The following is a 26988-nucleotide window of genomic DNA, read 5'->3' as shown; positions in this document are numbered from 1 at the left end:
CTTCCTCCATCCTTGTCAAGTTAATCATCTCCTCCCCTCCCTGTTACTCTGCAAGACTTTTTCTTTGTTCTGAAATGACAAAGTCGCTATAAAATAGTTTCAAGTTACTAGGTACCAATGTGATTGCATATAAATAGCATGCCACTTCAGGCACATGTCATGTCTAAGCATTTTAAATTGTTGTGTGTCATTTTATGGTGCTAAATGACAAGCGGAAAGCAAAAAATGACAAGTGATAAAATGTGAAATGACTTGGAGTGTTATTTATATTCTATTACATGATACCAGGCTGTACATACTGCATATGGTCCAACAGTGAAGTGACCCAAGAATTCTGTCTTTGTTTTAACATAGAACCAGAGAACTGTGCAAAAGTCTTGAGCCACCTTTCTTTATGTTGTGCTTACAAGGAGCCAAACTTCCTTTTGTCAGTAGTTCTTCAGCCACTCGACACTGACCTATGAATCATTCAAGCTTAAAAAGGCACCTATTTTAAACTGCATCTTAATTGAATTGTTGAAAATTATAACACAGTTTGACAGACATAAAGTAATCAGTAATTTAACACCAACTTGAAAACTTGATATATCTCAGCACAGCTTGCAGCGACTCATTTAAACAATTTTGACAATTGGACAAATGGACAAAAGAAGTGTCGAGCCTAAAAACTACCTACAGCTGATTAGAAGCGTCAGGAAAGACCTGACACAGGACCTAAAAGAGGCATCTGACCCTCAGCTGATTCATCTACTGCCATTCTTAAAGTGGACATGAATCACTACATGTATTAAGCCTAATTTACTCCACGGAGCCCTACTCTAAACAGCTACCTTACATTTAACACTGTTGGTGATGCTAGATTTAAAAAAAAAAAAAAAGTGTTTTAAGTTACACTTTTTAGAGCATGAGTGATGCCACCTTGTTTGAGTACAGAATATGATGTCATTAGGTTGGCTGGTTAGTTGCCACTAATAGTCCTACATTTGTTTATATTCATCAACAAGTGAGAGAGAGCCAATAACTCAGTGGAAAATAAAGAAACCAAAACTAAAAAGCAGTTTAAGGGGGTCCTCTTTTGTGTTGCCCCTGGATGCAGCAATGAGTTTTATGTTTAAAACCAAGGAAAGTCTGTCAGCTTTCACTCTCTGTCTCTTAAGCAGTAAGTGATTCTTCACTGTTGGCTAGCTGCATTAAATCCACCTGTTAGCCACAGTGCTGGGGTTTGTAGAGCACCTTTTAAATGAGGATTCTGTGGAGGAGAGGGTCTTTGATTCAGGAGCACTGGTGCTTCCCTGCATCAATAAGCCGAAGTACCGAAGTACAATCAAGATTCCTAACATTCATCAGCATCTGCACAGGGGGGAAAAAAATCCACCTTACAGTTTTTTTCTCTAACATTGAGGCCTCGTTGTTACTCACGTCCGTCAAAAAGCAACCACTCAGTGAGATAATGTGATCAAACTTAAAAATTTCCACAGTGATTTCCATCCACACTTCTTACTAAACATTATTGCTTCATTTTGAATTTCTAACCTTTTATTACAGCTTCTATTCTGTTACATTCCTGTTTAAGATCTGGCAAAATCCTGAAACCTTTTTCCAAAAGAAAAAAAAAGAATCGGTTATTGTGACAGTGAAGCTAGTTAAAATTCTATGTTTGTACTTTTTATTTAAAGTACAATTTTGAACTGCTAAAAGTACAGTATGGCTTCCCTGTGCATATTTTGAATTAAAATGGTGCTTCATATAATCAGTTTCACAGTACTGTGAACTAAAGGAAAATAAGGAGCTTTTAGGAAACATGGGTCCATAATGGCTACAAGATAAAGCCGCTTTCTGTGATTTGTGCTCTAATTTTTCTTCCGTTCCCTGAAAACTCTCTTGATTTATTACCTTTATGACCATGAGCAGATGTTGAGTATACCGCTGGAGTCTGTGCATTTGTCTTTTCAAGAGTCACTGATTTAAATTCAAAACAGCAAACAGAAAGTAGCTTTGATTTTATGATATTTTGATAATAGTTATTGCCTTTTGTTTATGTTAAGTACTAAGAGTATTCCCACCCTAAAATTCAAAGCACGATGCCCAACCAAATACTGTCTTTTAACATAATCTTTTTCCTTTCGATGTCCAGAATTATTCTTTTCAGAGTAAAAATAGTTGTTCTTGCTAACAGTCTTTGTTTTTAAGCTCTTCAGTCTGATGTAATATTTGGCCTCACAGCAGGCAACCTATTACAGCATCCAACAGCTACATTCAGTGTCGCCACAATCACTTCATGCTATGTGACTCCTGTGTGGCTTTAGCTCACATTTTAAAAGAGAGCTTGCTTTTCATACAATTTCCTACAATTCACAGTGAGTTCAGGCTTAAGCCACACAAACGAATAACACACAAGCGGGCGCGCACACACACACACAAACACACTTGGGTGACTCAGACAATGTGCTCTGGTGATACCAGATTGGGGGGTTTACAGCAGACAAATACAGCTGGCCATGCTTGCACACTCCACTAAATCATTTGTTCTGCAAGCGCACACGTCAGTGCTGCAGACACAAAAACAAAGGCACACTTCCACACATGCACACATGCACGTAAAGATGCTCATATAGCACCAAGTTCTCTAAAAAATCCAGCCAGGCCATGATCAGTTACATAACATCTTTCAGGAGTATTAGAATTTGTTTTGTTTTTTTTTAGTTCATATTAGATAAGAGCTAAAATAAAGAAGAGTAAAGGTGAGACAGGTATTTGAATCTGCAGCCCATTTCTTCTTTTTTCCTGTTAAGAGTAAAATACTGCCAAAATGACCAGGCACAAAGCTGTCCCCTTGTGCTGGCTGCTAAACCATGCTAATATCACATTGCAAAGGCATTCAGTAGTTCCAGATCAGCATTTTTAGCACTAATAAAAGTCCTCTATTTTGGGCATAAGGGACAACTGAGGGAAAACTGACCCAAAGCCCTCAGTTTTTTTTTTCACGTAACAAAAAGCTGTCCATTAGAAAGTCGAGCAGAATCATGCTGTGTGAAGTGAAGCTCCATCTGGCTCCATCTTCAGTCCTCATTATTTTTGCCTGCCCACTGGCCCAGTACCACACAGGCAGCTATTTACTGATGACAACTAACTTACTGCACAGGCTTGCAAACTTTGGCTTTGGTGTTTTCTCTTCTGGGTAGCAGGGACACATACACACACATACAAACAGGCCTCAGAGGGACTACTCTTTAGGTTATGCACATACACAAATGGAAATACACACAAACGCAGACGCTGTCTCTGGTGAATTGTTCGAGACAGATAGTCCTGCTGCCTCATAAATGCTAACCTACATTGTTTGTGTGTCCTACTTCTGCATGATGTTCTGTGTAACTCCTTGCTACCACCACCCACCTTAATAAGGCACACACACACATGCACATACACAAAAAATAATACTGTACTTTTTTCTTTTGGCTATAAAGTATGTGAATTTTTAAGTCCTCTAAGCCAGGATCCAATTTTTTATTTTTATTTTTGTTGTTTTATAAATCATAAAGAGAATGTAGTTGTGCAGTCAGTGTGCATTTATTACAGTGCTGTAGATAAAACATCACAGCTAAGTTAAAGTGGATGTATTATGCTCTTCCTAATTTACTGTCAAACATATGCTGTTACAGTGGGTGCTGCTCATGTTATCCATGGCCAAGGTTTCAAGTAATGAGGTCAGCATATGTGCAAGTAGTCTGTCTGAGCCCAAAGCTCAGGTTTAAGACTGTTCCAAAGTCTTGGTTCAAGCAGGGTTTTTTTGTGAGAAACTAAGTACACTCTTATTGTTTCCATATGAATAAATAGAGTAAGCAGATGCCAAGTGCTGCTAATCAAATGCAGCAGATTAACTGATTGTCAGCAAATGTGAGCACCTTTACAAAAACAGAAGCTTTGACACTTTGCTTGTTTGGAGCATTCAGGTGTACAATGCAGCAATTATCTTAGAGAAGCAATTGTTAATGCCCGTCAATCTGGGAAAGATTATGAGACCATTCACAAACAAACAGTCCATCATTTTATAGTGAGAAAGATTGTTTACAAGTGGAAAACATGCAAGACAGTTGTCAAACTTCCCAGAAGTGGACGTCCCAGAAATTCACCCAAAGGTCGGAGCATGCAATGCTCAGAGAAACTGCAAAAAAACCCAAGAGCTACAACTGAGGCACATGACAGCACAATTAAAAAAATGACTGAACGAGTATGGCTTGTTTCAAAAGGTTGCCAGGAGTCTTTTCTCTCTAAAAATATCACGGCAGCACAGCTTACGTTTGCAAAGTTGCATCTGAACAAACCATAACACTTCTGGAACAAAGTCCTTTGGTCAGACAAGACCAAAATGGAAATGTTTGTCCCTAAAACCAAACACAGCATATCAGCATAAACACCTCATACTAAATGTGAAGCACGGTGATGGAAGGGTGATGATTTGGGCTTTTTTTACAGCCACAAGACCTGAGCCCTTTGCAGTCATTGAGTCAACCATGAACTCCTCTGTATACCAAAGTATTCCAGCCCTACTATGGTGTCCATGTTCACTGGAACTCCATAAAAGTATGGAGGTGCTGTGTCCCTTCACTCTGTCCTCCTCCTACATGGTCTGTTGTCAGTGTATGTTGTGTTTTTGTATATGTGTGTCTGCATGTATGTGTTTTGTCTTTATGCTCCTGTTTCTTCCGCACAAGGCTCCAACACGTTTATTCTTTAAGCATCTACACCTGTTCTCCCGCATTCTTGCTCATTTTCCACTCTGTTTTGCAGAATCACTCTGTATTTTCTCACATTATATTCTGCAAATCAGGGGTGGGACAAAACAAGTAAATAGCTTTGCCGCTGTAGCTCCTTATTAATCAAGCTAGCAAAAAGATGCTCTGCTCAGAGAACCTTAGAAGAGAGAGAAGATTTGGGTGATGATGAATGGGAAGAGTTTTCAGAACACAAGGCCTTTTGCCTTTAATGGATAGGACAGTGAGGATAGTAGACAGGAGGGTGGAGAGAGAGTGAGGAGGAATGACACACAGGGAATGGTCAGACCCCTGCAGTGTGGACTCTGGCCTTTCAGTACATGGGTCACCTGCTCAACCAGGTGAACTAAAGAGGTACCATCAATTTAGAGTCTGACAGTAAGTTTGAAGATGAGGGTGAAACTGACCATCAGTTAGCTCTAAAGCATGCCCAGCAGCAGCCACACGGGGAGAAATATGGATTTTTAAAAAATGTGAAACTGAATGGTGACCACCCCACATGACTGCCAATGTGGTGCAGCCAGGGGCAACACAAATGGCAGTTACTCTTATGCAGGACATCAAATCTGATTTTTACCTTTTAATCCCAGCTGCCATCTAAAAATGCATTTCAGGAGACGTTCCCTGATCCAATAGCAACAAAAAGAAGACCCAAAATGGATGGCACAAAACATATGCATCAGGTGTGGCCATAACAAGGCTTATACTGGTCGGAACAGGTGCAAGAACTACATATGCAACATACACAGCAAAAATGTGTCCCATGTGTTTTCCTTTTTTTGTATTTTTTTTTTACTAAATTTTATCAAAAAAAATTAATTGGACTTTTATTTATAAAAGGTTTCTAACAGAGGTAAAATCCAGTTATTAGCCATATTGGTGGTCTGTATTGCTTGGAATTGGGATAAAGTAAACATATGCTGAGTATTTTACATAAATTGTTATGGGTGTATTGATGTATTAACCCCATAATGCAGTGGGTCCACCAGAGCTGCCAAGATTGACTGTAACAAAAATATAAACACCACACAGCCATCTGTCTGTAGCTGAAAATGACCGTAATAGATCCCCTTTAATTCACAGATAAAAAGTAGACTATGATAAATTGGCTCTGTTGGACTCCACATCAAGGAAAACACATCCACGTTCATTGCATGTTTATATGGGATGTAAATGTAAACATGTTCCTGATTAGTCCATCAGGTCACCAGGTTTGTGGTCCCTCCCCAGAAACAAACCAGAACATTTTTGGAGCAAGCAGCATAAACAACAGGTTTGATTTTTAACTCGGTTCTATAAGCTTTTAATTTGTTCCCACATTTATTAAATTCAGTGGGGGGAATATTATTAATGTCTTGCTACGCAGTGCTGCTGCACTTGCATTTCATTTATGCTTCTGTTTAATCTGTTGCAATCAAATTTACCTTGTTTTCATGTTCTGCTTTTTTAATAAATTCAGTCACTTTGTATTTCTTTTATTTCTGATTTTAATACCATAGGAAGAAAATGGATGGATGGATGGATAATGTCATAAAAGCCTCAACCAATTTGAACTTAGGTTTGACTTCTGATCCATTGTATACATAAACATGTTGATCTCAAAGCAGGACTTGAACCTCCCAACAACACTGATTGACTGGATATTAAAAGCAACAAATATTTAGTGAGTATCTTGCAGAAACAAAACATAACTTTTATTTAAATTTATAACTCCACATTTTAAGGAGTAATTATTTTTTCATTGAGAACGTACAGTCAGAAGGAACTACTTTCAGCTGCTCTCTTGTTAACAAGAGGTCACTACAGCAGGCAGCGCCGCACATTTGATTTGGCAGATTTTTTTTTTTTTAATGCCGGATGCCTTCCTGACACAACCCCAAAAAGATCTGCATCGCTTCCAAGGGATGTTCAGTATTATCTTCTGTCTTAACCCTTTAATGCCAAGGGTATCACTTTTGATACATGAGCTTTGGTTAGTTTTTGAAACTTCTTCATCATCAGTTTAATTTTTTTCCCCAAGCAAAGCCAAAATAAATTGCACAATACATTTTAAGCAATAAATTGAACAAAAAGTGCTAGTAATAATATGCTACATAATGTGATACAAATTAAAACTCATATATGCAAATTATTATTTCATTTTATTTTATAGAAATGATTGATTTATTTATATTAAACACCCTATTTTCAAAAAAATATGAATTTTCTGGTTCAGGCTTTACAGGGTTAAAATACCAGCAAATACTTTCGATTCTGCAGAGCAGATTTACATGCTCCACAGCAGTCAATCAAAACCCTGCATCAGATTTTTTTAATGAAGCGCCGACACTTATTCAAACAGCCCACTCAACCTTAAGATCAATTGTAATCCAGGCACTGAATATCTCAACTGCTCTGTGAGTAACCTGGAGCTCAGTAAACTCTTCATAATCACTTGATGTTAAGTGGCGTATCAGCGTCTGACTCTCCAAATGCGTTGCCTACTCCACAGAGGACTCACATTCAGCTGTTTGCTCCTATTGAGACGATGAATTGATTCACTTAAGCTTTCAGTTATCATTCCAGTCCTGTGCACGATGTTTAAAAAATAGGGCTTTAATACTTGATCAAAAGAGATAATCAGTAAAAGCTATGTTAATTTTTTAGTGTCTCGTGTATAAATAAAGACTTAGGGTAGTGGAGTACCTCTTCCTCTATCTTTGTTTATAATCAGCTGGTTCTTATTCTTCACCTTTCTGTAAATTACAAATTCACACTTCAGAGAGGAATCTTGTATTTAGAGACTCAACAGAGTCATAAAGCAGCCCATCATTTAACCTCCTGAATGCAGTGCATAAAATGAATTATGCATGCTATGTCCTCCACTTTAGCTCTCTGACTGTGTTTTCCTTGGGAATGTGGTCAAAGGGATTGAAGGAAGGAGCAATATCATTATCACATCATATTGTAAACGATGTCCACCCATGGTCTTAAGACAACACAATAAGTCACTGTTCCCTTGAACATCCTCACTGCAAGGCTATCTGTAATGAAATGTGTTATTCTTCTGTGTAACACTTCTTTCAGCTTGCCATCCACAGCACGATAACCTTCCATCCAATTATGTCCAGAAACATGCTGGGAACAGAGAGTTCTTTGTGTCGAGGTAAAACACGACTCTTGAATGGGCCCAAAGACAGCTGTATTTTTTTAAGAGAGAGGGAGATGCAGAGTGAGAATTTTTTGTTTTTTTTTATGAAAACTCCCTGTGAAAGATCTCAACATTTCATTTGTTTCTAAGTGAAATAGAATGTCTGATTAGGTCGAACTCATTAGCAGAAGGTGCAGGATAAATGGGAAGGCAAAGAACTGAGGAGAGAGTGATTCTAATTAGACTGAAGACTTAACGACCAGAGAGAGAATCTCTGTTATGTTAGTACAAAGAAGGCTAAATTTAAAAGACAGAGACAAAAAAAGATGCTCACTTGTGGAAAATTAAGAATGCTGGTACTGTTAGAGGGTAAATTCCCCTATTAAAGTAAATCCAAAAATACTAAGAATCAGTCTTGACGTCTAAATCTACGGAAGAAATTTGATGGCAAAAATAAGTTGGTGGAAAAACATATTTTGTCTCTTTTTAAATGAATATGAATTAGCTTTTGTAAGATGTAAAACAAAAGCATCTGAGGGATAACAAATTTTTTTTTTTAACCATTTATTTATATTATTGTATCAGTTTGGCTCTGCAAATTTGCTGTTAACTATAACTGAGCTCACAGCATGAGATAAACAATATCTGATGACTTTCACCTAATATTAAAAGACAAAAAAAAAAAAACTTCAGGAAGGCCCCGTGTTATTTGTGAGCAGGCAGAGCTCAACACTGTTGTGTGTTTATAGAGATCACAAACTGAGAGAGACAGATTTGGGATGCACATGAGATAAGGACGTGAGAAACATGTGGTTATAAAATGACTTAAGTTCTTGCCTGAACCACAGGGGGGGACTCTATTGATAATGCTGCGTGTAACACTAGACTTGCAATCAAAAAAGTATTTTTTTTCATAATGAAGAGTACTGATAAGCAGGTCAGGAGAGAAAATGCATTTTTCTTAGAGGGGATATCACAGTCCTACAGCTTGTGGATGCACAACAGATTGTTCAGCCAAATTTTCATGCATATCATTACATGTGTGCCATAAATAGGACTACATCAGAATTTTTTGATTTTTATAAATTGCAAGTTGTGTTGAAAAACACTCATTTTAAAGCAACAAATATATTTCTGTCTAAACTTCTTGAGCCATTCCTCACAACCATTGCGCTTGTTTCTGCACAATATCTTTCCAATTTGTGCCTCCCTCAGAGGAGATTGTTCCTCAGGGACATTGTTGTATTTAATTACGAGAAACCCAAACTGAAAAGATTCAAGTCCTCAACAGTACAGGTTACAGAACTTGAGCTGATTTATAAATAAAATACTTTTTCATCGCTGTAGTCTTTTTTTTTTAAGTATGATATAGATCCAGTTTTATATAACATCAAGATAATGGCACTACCTGTGGGAAGAGGAAAAGAGCAGAAAGACAGTCAGTCTAATGGAGCTAAAGTGGTGGTTAAGCTGAGAAAGTTATTGTCAATATGCAACTTCAGACAGGAAAGTAAGATTCCAGACTTTGTCTGTACAAACACCCGTGCTCCAGCCAAGAAGTGTGGAAGAGGAGGAGGTGACAAAAAGATGAATGTCCATTTATCATTTACAGGGCTTAATCATGTCTTGTGATGACAATTAGTCAACATGCTGTCATGAAACATTACGTAACAGTTTTACAGGTTTACTTTAAAGGCAAAAGATATTTGGAATTTAGCAAAAAAAAAAAAAACCCTTCAAAATGTTCTGGTACTATTGTTATACTACTGTACTAGAATTCCTCAAAGCTGGTGTGTAGGTAGCTGCAGAGGGTTTCATGGGTTAAGGTGTGAAGCATGTGGAAGCACCTTAAGGACAGACAGAGAGAAAGAAAGACAGAAAGTTCAGATATTAAACAATATTAACGTCACCATTGCAATGGCGTATAATATTGCAACCACACTTTAAATTATAGTCTGAGCTTTGTGCTTGGAGAGGACATAAATGAATAACAGCCTCCACTGTTTTGAGGCAACAGCTAAGGGAAAGCCACACACAGGCCTATAATTTTGTTGTTTTTGCTATTTTAAACACACAATATTCTTCTGTGCTCAGTTGTGGCTTGCTGTTTCAGTGAAACCAATACCGTCATTCATGAGGGATGACGGGGTTTAGGAAACGTGTTTCTCCTTTTTATGTCACATGTGACACACTTCCAGACACATGTGTTGCCTGTGCATGTGTCTGCAAGTACTTCCCTCCTCACACCATAGAGTCTCTTCTCTGTGCCAACTGTGGATCAGTTGTGGATCAAACCACCACCTGACATACGGGCAGATTTCAATTCGCTCATGTGTCTTTGTGTGGGTTTTGTGGAGCTGTTCCTTTAAATACTGGTCAGCAGCACTGCTGGTGGTGAATTATGGCCACACAGTACCTTAGTTTTAACCTTTAAAGTTATTGCAGCTACCAAAATACTTTAGGAAACTTTAAGAAAGGAGACTGAAGGATGTGTCCTTCAGTAGAGCTGACACTTTTTTCATTTTCTGACAATACTGGGACAGTCAGCAGGATGAAGGGGCAAACATCAGGATTTAGGGGACAAAGAAAAGAAGGTGGTACTGTGACATGACACACCCCATCTGTCTTCCTCCTTCGCTCTCTCTTGCGTTGGTTTGAGCAGCACGTTGGTGTAACCTATTTTCACACGAGTGCTGGAATTGTTTTTGTATGACAGTCTAAATTTCCCCACAGAGACGGTTACATTTGCTCTCCTCGCCTCTTTAACGTGATCTAAGAGGTTCTGCTGAAGCACAAAGAAAGATTTTACACTTTACGTGCAATGATGACGGCTTTTTAATCTGCGCTAACAGGTTTCATTCTAATTCGACCGCTTACCGTTATTGCAGTTTCTATTTCTGTCGTCATGTTTGTGTTTGTGTGAAATTCAAAAATACCTCAGCACAAACAAGGGAGGCTCGCTGATTTACAAAAAAACAAAACAAAAACAAAAGAAAAAACAGGTGTGCTACTGAATAATGGATGGCTTTGTGTGTGAGCAAATACATGGACTCACTTGTTACATCTCAGTGTGCGGCACAATTCATGACAAGAAATATCTTTGAGCAAGTTGATATACAGTAATATCACAAGAAGCAAAAGATAATTTTTACACATTAACTCCATTCTGACAGCCTTTATGCTCCAGTCCCCCTTTTTTAATAACAGCTTTCTGCTTTTTTTTTTCTTTAAAATTGAATTTAATAGAAGGTTGCAAAATCTTTCAGCAATCATCACCTCCTGAGGTTGTGTGTTTAGGAACTGGGTCTGCAGCACTGTTGCTAGCTACCTCCTGCCCTGATAATCGGGCTAAATAACAGAGCTTCAGACATGTGGTGCATCTGCGATTAGTCACTTCCCTCTGGGAGAAAGATTTATGAGCTTCGAGCTGCATTGTTTTATTCTAAGTCAGATACCAAGAATTAGGAGCTCTGCAGAAAGGCAGCCACGTTGTGTTATTTTGGCCCTTTCAAAAGCCTCTTTTCTTTTTCTTTTTAATAATCCTGTTTAAAAGGATGTTTGACTGCGTAATTAAATATTAAACTGCCCAATAAGCTTTAAGAGGATCCTTCCAACAACAATTCACTGATGTACCTGAGACGAATCCACACACACACACACACACACACACACACACACACACACACACACACTGAGTAAAGCGCTTCCACCCCACTTCCTCAGGTTCAGTGTGCACCACATACTCAACGTGTAACTTTTCATAGGGGTATAATTATGTTTGTGGTGTAAACTGGGTAATTAGCTGCATCTCCACTTAGCTCTCAGCTGGAAACATGAAGAAGCGCAAGAAAAGCAGCAGACAAAAACATCACATCTGCTGACTCTGATTCCACAGAAAGTTAATGCAGTTCCTAAACAAATCATTCCAAACCACATGCTAGCGCAATGAAAATTATCCATATGTTGTTTATGCAATCTCTGTTGTTCTCTTTTATGTTTTGAAGCACCCTTTGAGAAATCAGATGTTGTGTACTGAACAGTGACTGTCTAAAACCAGGGGTGTCAAACTCATTTTACATGATGGGCCACATACAGTAGAGCCCAATTTAGTTTTAAATGTGCCAGACTAGTGAAACATAACATAGATTATATAAACTGTTCCTAATTTGGTTCAATGTAAAGACATTTAAATACACCTTTAATACTTGAGCTGACTTAGGAGGAAGAAGAAGTGCAATTCCAGCAATATACCTCGTTTTTTGTTTTTATGGGTTTTTTTTTATCAATTATAAAGAAATGATGCTGTGGAAAATCAAAGAAACCCATAAGCACAGCTCAAGATTTAAACCTTAAGAAATAATATTTCACTGTAAAACAACATAAATTTCTGTAGTAACTAGTGAAAAACTGAAATGTTTCTGCTTTTAATGGATTATTAACAATAATAACACCACAATTTCTATCATTTTTTTAATCACTTACTTACTTTGTTGATGTCCTTTTCTGTGAGAAGGCTGTAAAATTGACAGAAATACAGTGAAACATCCTGGGACTAGATTGGAGCCTTTGGCCGGCCTGTTCTGGCCCCGGGGCCACACAGTATGTTTGACAGGCCTAGTCTAAACTTTCTGCATGTGGTGAAAGTACCTGGTATTTGGAGTCTCTATCTTATAAGATTAACATTCAGGAGGAAATTTGGATTTTCCTTTAAAATGACATAAAAACAGAAGCGGGTCTTCAGAAATCTGGCAATAGTAATAGTTAAAGGCAGAAAACCTTTTCAGCAACAGTAGTGCTCCTGGGCTGGTTATAATGGTAACAGCAGAGGGCACAAGGGATTCTTTGTACCCACTTGCCCTCACTAGTGGGACCTTAAGGCAGGAAGAGAAATGATGATTCAAGGAGTTGGAGTCATCATAGACTGAGGTTTCCTTCTTGGCTATGCACCAACTTTATAGGTCCTAGAGGTGCAGTTGGTTGTCTACAAAGATCTTGCTGGGCTGCTTAATCACATAAGTCATGTTCATTTTTGTGTTTTTATACCAAAGCAGGATGTTAAGAAAACTGAAAACACATCCTGGAAATCATGGTGGTCAGGATGTGGTTGGCTACGTTGAAGCACCTCCCTTTCCTGAGGAGGAAGAGCTGTTGTCTAGGTTTTTTTTTTTTTTTAATTCGATGTAGTCTATATTTTGTCTTAAAGGTGTATTTATAACCAAGGATTTTTCACGAATGCTTAAAATGAGTGATCGGTTTGACTTGCTGCTCTTTTAGGATAACTGGTTTGCAGACAGCCCCTTTGCTGGTTGCTCCTATCCTCCCTCCCAGACACAGCTTCTTGCTACTTTCTGACACTGAGTTCAAGGAAGCTGCTGTCAAACCAGGTGACAAGGTGGTTGATGTGCTGGGAGCAGGAAGAGCTGGTGACAATCACAGACAGGCAACTAGGGCCATTTCATCCACATACTGTATTTTATGAGAAGGTAGTTTTTTGGTGTTATATTTTACCTCATTTGTATATGTGGGGAGTGCAGAGAGAGAGATGAAACACAGCCCTGTGCCTCGGTGTTTGAGGCAAGGCAGCTGGAAGTGTTATTAATACACGCTTGTGTGCGTCTCTCTCTCAGCTAATTTCTGGTCTGCATGAAAAGGCTACTACTGACATTCAGGTCACAGGCACCTTGGGAAAAGATGGTACTGGAAGGTATTAAAAGCTAAGAAGAATATAATAAAAAAAGTACAGAGTCATATATATTGGCCTTGTGCAAATAGACATAATCCAGAAGGGGGAATTAGCATTCTCCGTATGTTTGCACACTGCATGGAATATATTAGTTTAACTTTGAAATGTGAGTTCCTCCCTCACAGGATACTCAATGCATTTTTTTGAGTAAAGGTGTGAGGGTGATAGTTTTTTTTTTTTTCTAGGCCTAGAGGACAGTACTGCACTGTAAACCCAGATTTTGATTCCACTTAAAAATATTGAGTTCATATTACTTAAAATTGCCTAGAATGTGAACATTACTTGTTAATGCTGAGTAGACTGTACTTTGTGATGGTCTATCTTATTGTAATCATGTGTTTGAGTTCAAACAACTTAATATCATCAAGTTTTGCACCTGCTAAAAATCTAGTTTATACCAGTTTTAACAGACTGGATTAATGTGCAGGTGCATGGTGGCATGGTGGTTAGCACTGCTGCCTCACAGCTAGAATAGCTATCTGATAGTCTGGGTTCAATTCCACCTTAATCCGGGACTCCTGCTGTGTGGAGTTTGTATGTTCTCTCTGTGTGGGTTTCCTCCCACAATCTGAAGACATGCAGTTACTGGGGTTAGGTTAATTGGTCTCTCTAAATTGCCCACAGGTGTGAATGGTTGTCTGTGTCAGCCCTGCAACAGGCTGGTGACCTGTACGGGGTGTATGTAGCGCTCCCCGTAAATAGAAATATTAATAGGGGTAGGGCTTTTGGGTTCTTATGCTATATTCACTATGTTTTAACCCTGATTAAGTCAGTGTCAATTTAAGCCTTGGATTTAGGTTACACAGTACCAATAAAACCTTTCGAAACACACTTTTTAAAACTCACCTTTAAGGGTTTCTGTCTCTCCAAGAGTTTTAATCAAAAAACCTGTAAACACACTTTTCAGATGAAATGGTTTCTATTTATCTATAAGCTATAAACAAACTCACGGCACTCAAGTTTTAAGAAACAATATGAACAGATTTACTTAAAACTATTAGTTTTGATCAAAAGATAGAAAAAACAAATACAATTACATTAAACGGTCTTCAACATTTAACTGACTCGAACCCCTTTGTATAAAGTCACAACCAATATCATATGTGGGCCCACATACACACACACCTAAAGCCGGCAAACTCAAAATTACTTAAAACCAAATAAAACGTTGCAGGCCTGGTTCGTGGCTAGTGTACGTGGAGGCCCAAAACACAATGGCCGTTTCACTCGTTAATGAGCCAAAATAAATGGGTGGTACCTTAGTATTTTGGTTGCTGGTCTGTAATCCAACAGTCAGGTAATTGCTCTGAAGCAGATCCTTCTCACCTCACCGGCACAGCAGAGTCCACCGTCTCCTCGCTCACCTCGCTTCCAGAACAGGTACAGATGAGGCTCTGTCAATCCTCGAGCAGGGTATTTACTCCGTTCCCGGGCTGAAAACAGTCTTTCCCCTCTCGCACAGTTCAACTGGGTTAGTCCAACTATACGCAAACAGTCTGTACACTTGTAGTGTGCTGACTCAATGCTATCAAGCTCGTTAGCTTAGCCGTAGCACACGCGCTAACGCTCGGGCTAACATTAGCATACGGGCCACAGTCATACACAGTCTTTGACAGAAGAATTGGCCACCCCTCTCGTCCTCGCAACAGGAAGAACTTGTGCTCTAACGACAGATTGTCGAGCAGACAGTCCCACAACAAACACAAGAATCCCCGCTTCTGTGTACTTAGCCTTAAAACTCGCTTCCGTCCTGTTCCGACACACTCGTTCTTCGCTCCTCTCCTTCTCTCTCCCTCTCTTACTCTTGACACTCCCTCTGCCCTCTCTTACTCACGCATTAACCCCATAAATGCTGGTTCAAACAGTTCTTTGTCACACTTCACATTTTTAAAAGATAACCAAACAAACAAATCACAGTATTAAATGTATTTAAACCTTTCATTACATGAATAACAGTTTTTAACTGAAACATTTAATATTAACTGGATTTGAACAATCGCTTTTAAACCAAACCAAACACATTTTCTAACCGGGTTACACCCTCCCCCATCTAAATGGTTTTGATGTCCTCATCAAACAAAATGTACTCAACTTTTAAAATAAGCTCGAGGTAAAGGGTGCATTAGCTACATTCAATTAGCTCTGGCCAATCTTAATGATAACACCTCTATGCACTATGGTGATCGGCTTGTCTTTTGACATACCAGGCTCATCATAAGTTAATCTGATGACTGGTTTCACTGTTCTTTTTGGACGAGCTACAGGTTTGCTAACCATTTCTGGGCTAGAAATTTGAGCTTCACTGTGGCAAGGGTTATCAGACTCTGGGTCTCTTTCTTCCTCAGGAACTGAATCTTGATCGCCATCTTCATCCATGCTGTGGGTTTCCTCCTCCCAGCTGTCATCCTGGATGGGGTCTGATGGTCTCGCAGTTTCTCTTTCCTTTTGCAGGATTTCTTTCAGGAGAGTACTGTAATGTTTCTTAGGACCATAATACTCCACATCTGAAGAGGAATCTTCACTCTCCTGCAACTTTTGAAGAATTTCCTGAGCTTCAGGCGAGGCTTTCTTTGATCTCCTGTGTGTCTTAGGTCTTGTCGTTGTTTGGACATGGGAAACGTCCTCAGTCTCTCCCATCGGCATTCTCACCCGTTGTCCAATCGGCAAGAGATGATCACGATGTAGGGTCTTGACTGGTCCTCCTCCATCTTCAGGTTTCACTTTATACACTGGTAGGTTGGGCATCTTCCCCATCACTACATATGGTATAGGACTCCATCGACTCTCCAGCTTATGTTTCCCCTTCAATCCTAAATTTCTCAGCAACACACGGTCACCGATATCCAGTGTCTGGAATCCCACTCTTTTATCACACAGCCTTTTGTTCCTTTCATGTGTCTTATAGGCAGCTTCAGAGGCAAGCTTGTAAGCACTCTGCAAGTCATCTTTTAACTTAGCCACGTAGCGTGAATGGCCACCCTCGGCTTTGCCATCGGGAGAGGTTCCAAAGCACAAGTCTACAGGAAGTCTTGCTTCTCTGCCGAACATTAAAAAATAGGGCGAGTAGCCTGTGGCATCACACTTGGTACTATTGTAAGCGTGAACCAAGTACCCAATGTGTTTGCTCCACTGCCGTTTCTTCTCAGAGCCCAGGGTTCCCAGCATGGATAGAAGAGTTCTGTTGAATCTCTCGGGCTGCGGGTCTCCCTGAGGGTGATACGGTGTGGTCCGTGATTTCCGAATTCCCATCATGTTCAAGAGCTCTTTGATTAACTGACTCTCAAAATCTCTTCCCTGATCGGAATGTATTCTTGCTGGTAGGCCATAATGTATGAAGTATTTGTCCACTAGGATCTTCGCCACTGTCTGTGCTTTTTGATTCCTACTTGGAAAAGCTTGAGCATAGCGTGTAAAGTGGTCAGTCACTACTAATACATTGCTTATGCCTGCGGAATCTGGTTCCAAGGACAGGAAGTCAATGCATACCAGGTCCATTGGTCCACTGCTCGTGATATGATGTAATGGTGCTGCTCGATGACTTGGGGTCTTTCGAGTGATGCACTCTCCGCAGTTCTTTATGTACTGTTCAACATCATGTGCTAGTTTAGGCCAGAAAAACCTGGTCCTCAGCAGGTCTGTAGTTCTGTCTATACCAAGGTGTCCAAGATCATCATGAGTGGCCTTCAGCACAACTCCTCTGAACTCCCTTGGTAAAACGAGTTGAATGAGTTCTTCTCCAGAAGATCGTTTACTTAATCGGTGGAGTAACCCATCTTTCATCATCAGTTTCCCCATCTCTTTTTTGAAAAAAGACCGTTCTGGACTGGAGTCATTCTCCTTAGACCATTTGCCACCTTTTACTGCTTGGATGACAGATCTCATGACTTCATCCTCTTCCTGAGCTTTTATCAGCTCCTGCTTTGACATTTGTCCTAGTGATTGCAACTCCAGGTGCATTGGGAAAGCGTATATGTCTGGAACACAATCAGGAGAGGCTCCCAACTGGTCCACATATCTTGTCGGATTGCTGGTAGTCCCATGGATGCAGATTCGTTTGCAGATGGACTTCACACCAGTCTGAGGTATGGTCTCCCAATCCTCAGCACTCTCATCAGGCATGTTCCTTGAGAGCAGATCGGCATCTATGTTGTGTCTGCCTGGTCGGTACTGTACCTCAAAGTCATAGGTGGATAAGGCAGAGAGCCATCTGTGCCCTACCGCACTGAGCTTTGCTGTTGAGAGTATGTACGTGAGGGGGTTGTTGTCTGTACGTACCGTGAACTTGGCCCCATACAAATAATCATGGAATTTATCCACGACAGCCCACTTAAGGGACAGAAACTCCAACTGGTGAATGGGGTAGTTCTTCTCTGATGACGTAAGCTTCCTACTGGCGAAAGCCACAGGCCTCAGACCCTCTCTGTGCTCCTGATAGAGAACTGCTCCAAGCCCTTTTAAGCTGGCATCTACATGCAAGATGTACGGCTTGTTGGGATCTGCAAAAGCCAAGACCGGTGCATGAGTGAGGCAGAAAATAATCTTGTGGAATGCCTCTGTGCAAGACTGATCCCACCTGTCGCCAAATGGCTCAGACTTCTTAAGGTAAGTCTTGGTATGAGCTTTGTCTTGCTTCTTGCCCATCTGGGTTGGGGCATAGCCTTTGGTTAGGTCTGACAACGGCCTGACGATGGCTGCGTAGTTGGCTATGAATCGTCGGTAATAGCCACAGAACCCTAAGAAAGATTGGAGAGCTTTCAGGTGAGTAGGCTGTGGCCAGTTTGTAACTGCTTCTATTTTGGCTGGGTCAGGCGATACACCATCAGCCGATACAATGTGTCCAAGGTATTTTACCTTTGGCTGGCAGAACTGGCATTTGTCGACTGAGATCTTCAGTCCAACTTCTGCCAGAGGATCCAGAACTTTCAGGAGTCTCTCCTCATGCTCTTCCAACGTTCTGCCAAATACAATCAGGTCATCAAGGTAGACGAGGACCTCAAGCAGATTCATGTCACCCACCGCCTTCTCCATCAAACGTTGGAAGGTGGCTGGGGCTCCGGTTATCCCTTGTGGCATCCGCTCAAACTGGAAGAACCCCAGTGGGCAGATGAATGCCGTCTTTTCCTTGTCTTCCTCAGCCATTGCTATTTGGTAATAGCCACTCCTTAGATCAAGTACAGAGAACCATTTGCTCCCGTTCATTGAGTCCAGCACATCATCTATGCAAGGTGTTGTGTACTGATCGGGGATGGTTCGGCTGTTCAACAACCGGTAGTCGATACACATCCGTATGGCTCCATTCTTTTTGCGAACAATCACGATCGGAGATGCATAAGGGCTACGGGACTCTTTGATGATGCCAGCACGCAGCAGTTCTCGGAGGTGCTTTCTCACATCTTCTATGTCAGCTGGAGCTAGGCGACGTGAGCGCTCCCTGAACGGCCGTGGATCTGACATCCGGATCGTGTGCTCTACTCCCTTTGCTAGTCCAACATCAAGCTCATTTAGAGAGAACACCTGGGACCTTGTCGATAACTTTTGCCGGAGTCTCTCCTTCCACTCCTCCGACACAGGTGAGTCTCCGAAGTTGATCAGATCAGCGTCAAACTCTGTGGCAGCTGACTTGGAAGGAGTGAGAGAAGTGACTTCATCTGTCAGATACATATGTCCAATGACGGTTCCCACGGGTAGGACGGTCTCAGTCAAGGACTCATTCCGAACCCAGATCCTAAAATGGTTAATGTTCACTTCCTCGCTAGGCACTACCATAGGCTGAAGTAGTACACCGCCTGGGAGTGGCGCTTCAGGAGAGGCGTCAACCATCAGGATTTCATGGTCGATGTGGTGCTTGTACTCGACTTTGCAGACTGCTCTGCAGTCTCCACCAGGGGGCAGAGTCAGTGGGCCAGGGCCTTGCCATGTCACACAGCCAACATCATCCTCCACTTCAAGGGCTGTCGCCATACCAGGAAGTATTAGCTCTGTGTCTTTACAAGATGCTTGTATGCCCAATGTCTGGGTGATGTCAATGCCATTGTCCCTGCATTGCTGCACAAGACGTCTGATGTGACTGGCATTGGTCCCCACAATAACAGGAGTCTGATCTGCAGTTCGAGGCTGGGGGCAAATAAGAGCAAGAACTGTAACAGTCTGGTCGGCTCCAGAAATTTTTGCTGGATATTCGAAATCAACCACCACATACCCACGGTAAGGATAGCTGAGTGTTGATTCACTTAGCCCCCACAGGGCTAAACCAGATACTGGGTGAATTGGGACATCAGACAGGTGAGTTTGATACCAAGACTCAAAGATGATGGTGACTTGAGAGCCACTATCTAGCAAGGCATCACAGGAATTTCCATTTACTTTTACAGGCACTATACTGGGTGGGCCAATCAGACCTTCAGGAATGTCCACCTGCTGTAGTGTGGTAACAGCACTTTTCTTTGCCCCACAGTTAACTTCACTAATGGGGATGTCGCCTTTCCCTTTTGTCACCTTTAAAGCGTGGATTAGCTTTTTGATGACCTTGGCCTGATTTTCAGGGTTTCGACACTTTGTAGCAAAATGTCCATTTTCTCCACAGCGATAGCAGAAATTATCCTCTGACCTTTTCGACTGTGTTTTCTGAGCATGTGTAGCAGGTCCAGAAATCTCCATGGCTGAAACTAAAGCAGGATGTTCTGACTTCTTGTTGTTAGCTTTCTGTTTCAATCGTCTCACTTGTTTTTTTAAGGCATTCAGCTCTGCATTGGGCCTGTTCTCTGGACCAAAAGATGTACTTACAGGTGTAGCCTCTGTGTACTCATCTCTGACGTGAACTGGTTTGGTTGCTACTGATGCAAACATTGACTTAAGTGCTTTGATTTCAGCCTTTAATTTCTGAATCTCAGTTTGCTTTGTGTCCACTTCAAGATTAGCCTGTACTTGGTGTACTGAGGTGCTGAGCTTCTTTCTGGATGCTTCGTACTCCTCTTCAGTGCGAATCTCAGTCAGAAGCTGCAGAAAGTTTGGTGGTGCTTTTTTTCTTTCTCTCAATCGCAGCTGGATCAGCATTAAGTCTGAGGCAATAGCACCCCTTAGCAGTTGCTCAAGTCGTGCTTTATCCATGTCGCTAGCAGGGAGGCCTCCTTTTTGAATCACCTTAGCTAGTAGCCGCTCTAAACGTTTGAGGAAATCTGATAATTTCTCTCCTTGTTGCTGTTGCATCAATCGGAAGGCAAAATAGAGATCATCCCCAGACTCCGCACTTCCAAACGCACTTTCAAGGGCATCCAAACACTCTTTTGGGGTGGCATCGGGGTTGGCATGCCGCACTGCTTTTATGATTTCTAGCGCGGGCCCTTTTAGGCTTCCCATCAGCCTGCGTCTTTTCTCCCTGTCAGAGCACTCGGACTCCTCCACCATAATCCATGCTTGCTCTAGCCAGTGGTCAAACGGTTCCTCACCTGGCGGGGTTGGCAGAGCTCCTGAGAACATGCGTAGTCGGCAATAGCTCCCACCATCAGCTGGTTTTGTGGTCTTCTCCAACAAATCACCAACAACACGAAGGATAGATTCAGTGGAGCTTGTGGGCGGGGATGCACTAGGGCATAAGGATTTTAGGTCCTCCATTGTTTTTCCTTCAGCCTGCAGCAAGCCCTTTAGTTTACTATTAAACGTATCAGCAGCTGCCTCCACTTCTCTTATGATGATAATAGGCCATGCCTCTCCACCATCACTAGGGACCACTTCAGGAGGAACACTCCCTTCCTTAATAGTCTCTCTACTCTCGCACAAGACCATCCGACAATTTAGTCTAGCACAAAAGTTCCTCCCACGGACACGCACCCGTCCAAGTGACTTGATAGTTTGAAGGGTTTCTTCAATGACACTGATCTCCACTTCTTCTGGGACGAAGGTCATCAGCGCATGAGTCTCATCGACACCCTCACCACGGCACCAGCTCTTTAGCTCTGACACTAATTCAGTTTTATCCATTTTATAAATATCTGTAAGTGAGCTTTGCAATTTAGCTTAGACTTAGTTTAGCTGAGAAATCCAAGACTCATCCCAGCGGTGCCTCCATTTTATGTAGCGCTCCCCGTAAATAGAAATATTAATAGGGGTAGGGCTTTTGGGTTCTTATGCTATATTCACTATGTTTTAACCCTGATTAAGTCAGTGTCAATTTAAGCCTTGGATTTAGGTTACACAGTACCAATAAAACCTTTCGAAACACACTTTTTAAAACTCACCTTTAAGGGTTTCTGTCTCTCCAAGAGTTTTAATCAAAAAACCTGTAAACACACTTTTCAGATGAAATGGTTTCTATTTATCTATAAGCTATAAACAAACTCACGGCACTCAAGTTTTAAGAAACAATATGAACAGATTTACTTAAAACTATTAGTTTTGATCAAAAGATAGAAAAAACAAATACAATTACATTAAACGGTCTTCAACATTTAACTGACTCGAACCCCTTTGTATAAAGTCACAACCAATATCATATGTGGGCCCACATACACACACACCTAAAGCCGGCAAACTCAAAATTACTTAAAACCAAATAAAACGTTGCAGGCCTGGTTCGTGGCTAGTGTACGTGGAGGCCCAAAACACAATGGCCGTTTCACTCGTTAATGAGCCAAAATAAATGGGTGGTACCTTAGTATTTTGGTTGCTGGTCTGTAATCCAACAGTCAGGTAATTGCTCTGAAGCAGATCCTTCTCACCTCACCGGCACAGCAGAGTCCACCGTCTCCTCGCTCACCTCGCTTCCAGAACAGGTACAGATGAGGCTCTGTCAATCCTCGAGCAGGGTATTTACTCCGTTCCCGGGCTGAAAACAGTCTTTCCCCTCTCGCACAGTTCAACTGGGTTAGTCCAACTATACGCAAACAGTCTGTACACTTGTAGTGTGCTGACTCAATGCTATCAAGCTCGTTAGCTTAGCCGTAGCACACGCGCTAACGCTCGGGCTAACATTAGCATACGGGCCACAGTCATACACAGTCTTTGACAGAAGAATTGGCCATCCCTCTCGTCCTCGCAACAGGAAGAACTTGTGCTCTAACGACAGATTGTCGAGCAGACAGTCCCACAACAAACACAAGAATCCCCGCTTCTGTGTACTTAGCCTTAAAACTCGCTTCCGTCCTGTTCCGACACACTCGTTCTTCGCTCCTCTCCTTCTCTCTCCCTCTCTTACTCTTGACACTCCCTCTGCCCTCTCTTACTCACGCATTAACCCCATAAATGCTGGTTCAAACAGTTCTTTGTCACACTTCACATTTTTAAAAGATAACCAAACAAACAAATCACAGTATTAAATGTATTTAAACCTTTCATTACATGAATAACAGTTTTTAACTGAAACATTTAATATTAACTGGATTTGAACAATCGCTTTTAAACCAAACCAAACACATTTTCTAACCGGGTTACACCCTCCCCCATCTAAATGGTTTTGATGTCCTCATCAAACAAAATGTACTCAACTTTTAAAATAAGCTCGAGGTAAAGGGTGCATTAGCTACATTCAATTAGCTCTGGCCAATCTTAATGATAACACCTCTATGCACTATGGTGATCGGCTTGTCTTTTGACATACCAGGCTCATCATAAGTTAATCTGATGACTGGTTTCACTGTTCTTTTTGGACGAGCTACAGGTTTGCTAACCATTTCTGGGCTAGAAATTTGAGCTTCACTGTGGCAAGGGTTATCAGACTCTGGGTCTCTTTCTTCCTCAGGAACTGAATCTTGATCGCCATCTTCATCCATGCTGTGGGTTTCCTCCTCCCAGCTGTCATCCTGGATGGGGTCTGATGGTCTCGCAGTTTCTCTTTCCTTTTGCAGGATTTCTTTCAGGAGAGTACTGTAATGTTTCTTAGGACCATAATACTCCACATCTGAAGAGGAATCTTCACTCTCCTGCAACTTTTGAAGAATTTCCTGAGCTTCAGGCGAGGCTTTCTTTGATCTCCTGTGTGTCTTAGGTCTTGTCGTTGTTTGGACATGGGAAACGTCCTCAGTCTCTCCCATCGGCATTCTCACCCGTTGTCCAATCGGCAAGAGATGATCACGATGTAGGGTCTTGACTGGTCCTCCTCCATCTTCAGGTTTCACTTTATACACTGGTAGGTTGGGCATCTTCCCCATCACTACATATGGTATAGGACTCCATCGACTCTCCAGCTTATGTTTCCCCTTCAATCCTAAATTTCTCAGCAACACACGGTCACCGATATCCAGTGTCTGGAATCCCACTCTTTTATCACACAGCCTTTTGTTCCTTTCATGTGTCTTATAGGCAGCTTCAGAGGCAAGCTTGTAAGCACTCTGCAAGTCATCTTTTAACTTAGCCACGTAGCGTGAATGGCCACCCTCGGCTTTGCCATCGGGAGAGGTTCCAAAGCACAAGTCTACAGGAAGTCTTGCTTCTCTGCCGAACATTAAAAAATAGGGCGAGTAGCCTGTGGCATCACACTTGGTACTATTGTAAGCGTGAACCAAGTACCCAATGTGTTTGCTCCACTGCCGTTTCTTCTCAGAGCCCAGGGTTCCCAGCATGGATAGAAGAGTTCTGTTGAATCTCTCGGGCTGCGGGTCTCCCTGAGGGTGATACGGTGTGGTCCGTGATTTCCGAATTCCCATCATGTTCAAGAGCTCTTTGATTAACTGACTCTCAAAATCTCTTCCCTGATCGGAATGTATTCTTGCTGGTAGGCCATAATGTATGAAGTATTTGTCCACTAGGATCTTCGCCACTGTCTGTGCTTTTTGATTCCTACTTGGAAAAGCTTGAGCATAGCGTGTAAAGTGGTCAGTCACTACTAATACATTGCTTATGCCTGCGGAATCTGGTTCCAAGGACAGGAAGTCAATGCATACCAGGTCCATTGGTCCACTGCTCGTGATATGATGTAATGGTGCTGCTCGATGACTTGGGGTCTTTCGAGTGATGCACTCTCCGCAGTTCTTTATGTACTGTTCAACATCATGTGCTAGTTTAGGCCAGAAAAACCTGGTCCTCAGCAGGTCTGTAGTTCTGTCTATACCAAGGTGTCCAAGATCATCATGAGTGGCCTTCAGCACAACTCCTCTGAACTCCCTTGGTAAAACGAGTTGAATGAGTTCTTCTCCAGAAGATCGTTTACTTAATCGGTGGAGTAACCCATCTTTCATCATCAGTTTCCCCATCTCTTTTTGAAAAAAGACCGTTCTGGACTGGAGTCATTCTCCTTAGACCATTTGCCACCTTTTACTGCTTGGATGACAGATCTCATGACTTCATCCTCTTCCTGAGCTTTTATCAGCTCCTGCTTTGACATTTGTCCTAGTGATTGCAACTCCAGGTGCATTGGGAAAGCGTATATGTCTGGAACACAATCAGGAGAGGCTCCCAACTGGTCCACATATCTTGTCGGATTGCTGGTAGTCCCATGGATGCAGATTCGTTTGCAGATGGACTTCACACCAGTCTGAGGTATGGTCTCCCAATCCTCAGCACTCTCATCAGGCATGTTCCTTGAGAGCAGATCGGCATCTATGTTGTGTCTGCCTGGTCGGTACTGTACCTCAAAGTCATAGGTGGATAAGGCAGAGAGCCATCTGTGCCCTACCGCACTGAGCTTTGCTGTTGAGAGTATGTACGTGAGGGGGTTGTTGTCTGTACGTACCGTGAACTTGGCCCCATACAAATAATCATGGAATTTATCCACGACAGCCCACTTAAGGGACAGAAACTCCAACTGGTGAATGGGGTAGTTCTTCTCTGATGACGTAAGCTTCCTACTGGCGAAAGCCACAGGCCTCAGACCCTCTCTGTGCTCCTGATAGAGAACTGCTCCAAGCCCTTTTAAGCTGGCATCTACATGCAAGATGTACGGCTTGTTGGGATCTGCAAAAGCCAAGACCGGTGCATGAGTGAGGCAGAAAATAATCTTGTGGAATGCCTCTGTGCAAGACTGATCCCACCTGTCGCCAAATGGCTCAGACTTCTTAAGGTAAGTCTTGGTATGAGCTTTGTCTTGCTTCTTGCCCATCTGGGTTGGGGCATAGCCTTTGGTTAGGTCTGACAACGGCCTGACGATGGCTGCGTAGTTGGCTATGAATCGTCGGTAATAGCCACAGAACCCTAAGAAAGATTGGAGAGCTTTCAGGTGAGTAGGCTGTGGCCAGTTTGTAACTGCTTCTATTTTGGCTGGGTCAGGCGATACACCATCAGCCGATACAATGTGTCCAAGGTATTTTACCTTTGGCTGGCAGAACTGGCATTTGTCGACTGAGATCTTCAGTCCAACTTCTGCCAGAGGATCCAGAACTTTCAGGAGTCTCTCCTCATGCTCTTCCAACGTTCTGCCAAATACAATCAGGTCATCAAGGTAGACGAGGACCTCAAGCAGATTCATGTCACCCACCGCCTTCTCCATCAAACGTTGGAAGGTGGCTGGGGCTCCGGTTATCCCTTGTGGCATCCGCTCAAACTGGAAGAACCCCAGTGGGCAGATGAATGCCGTCTTTTCCTTGTCTTCCTCAGCCATTGCTATTTGGTAATAGCCACTCCTTAGATCAAGTACAGAGAACCATTTGCTCCCGTTCATTGAGTCCAGCACATCATCTATGCAAGGTGTTGTGTACTGATCGGGGATGGTTCGGCTGTTCAACAACCGGTAGTCGATACACATCCGTATGGCTCCATTCTTTTTGCGAACAATCACGATCGGAGATGCATAAGGGCTACGGGACTCTTTGATGATGCCAGCACGCAGCAGTTCTCGGAGGTGCTTTCTCACATCTTCTATGTCAGCTGGAGCTAGGCGACGTGAGCGCTCCCTGAACGGCCGTGGATCTGACATCCGGATCGTGTGCTCTACTCCCTTTGCTAGTCCAACATCAAGCTCATTTAGAGAGAACACCTGGGACCTTGTCGATAACTTTTGCCGGAGTCTCTCCTTCCACTCCTCCGACACAGGTGAGTCTCCGAAGTTGATCAGATCAGCGTCAAACTCTGTGGCAGCTGACTTGGAAGGAGTGAGAGAAGTGACTTCATCTGTCAGATACATATGTCCAATGACGGTTCCCACGGGTAGGACGGTCTCAGTCAAGGACTCATTCCGAACCCAGATCCTAAAATGGTTAATGTTCACTTCCTCGCTAGGCACTACCATAGGCTGAAGTAGTACACCGCCTGGGAGGGGCGCTTCAGGAGAGGCGTCAACCATCAGGATTTCATGGTCGATGTGGTGCTTGTACTCGACTTTGCAGACTGCTCTGCAGTCTCCACCAGGGGGCAGAGTCAGTGGGCCAGGGCCTTGCCATGTCACACAGCCAACATCATCCTCCACTTCAAGGGCT

The sequence above is a fragment of the Archocentrus centrarchus genome, chromosome 14 (genome assembly GCF_007364275.1).
Source record: "Archocentrus centrarchus isolate MPI-CPG fArcCen1 chromosome 14, fArcCen1, whole genome shotgun sequence".
In the NCBI taxonomy this organism is placed as follows: domain Eukaryota; kingdom Metazoa; phylum Chordata; class Actinopteri; order Cichliformes; family Cichlidae; genus Archocentrus; species Archocentrus centrarchus.
Note: the sequence above shows the minus strand (reverse complement) of the source record.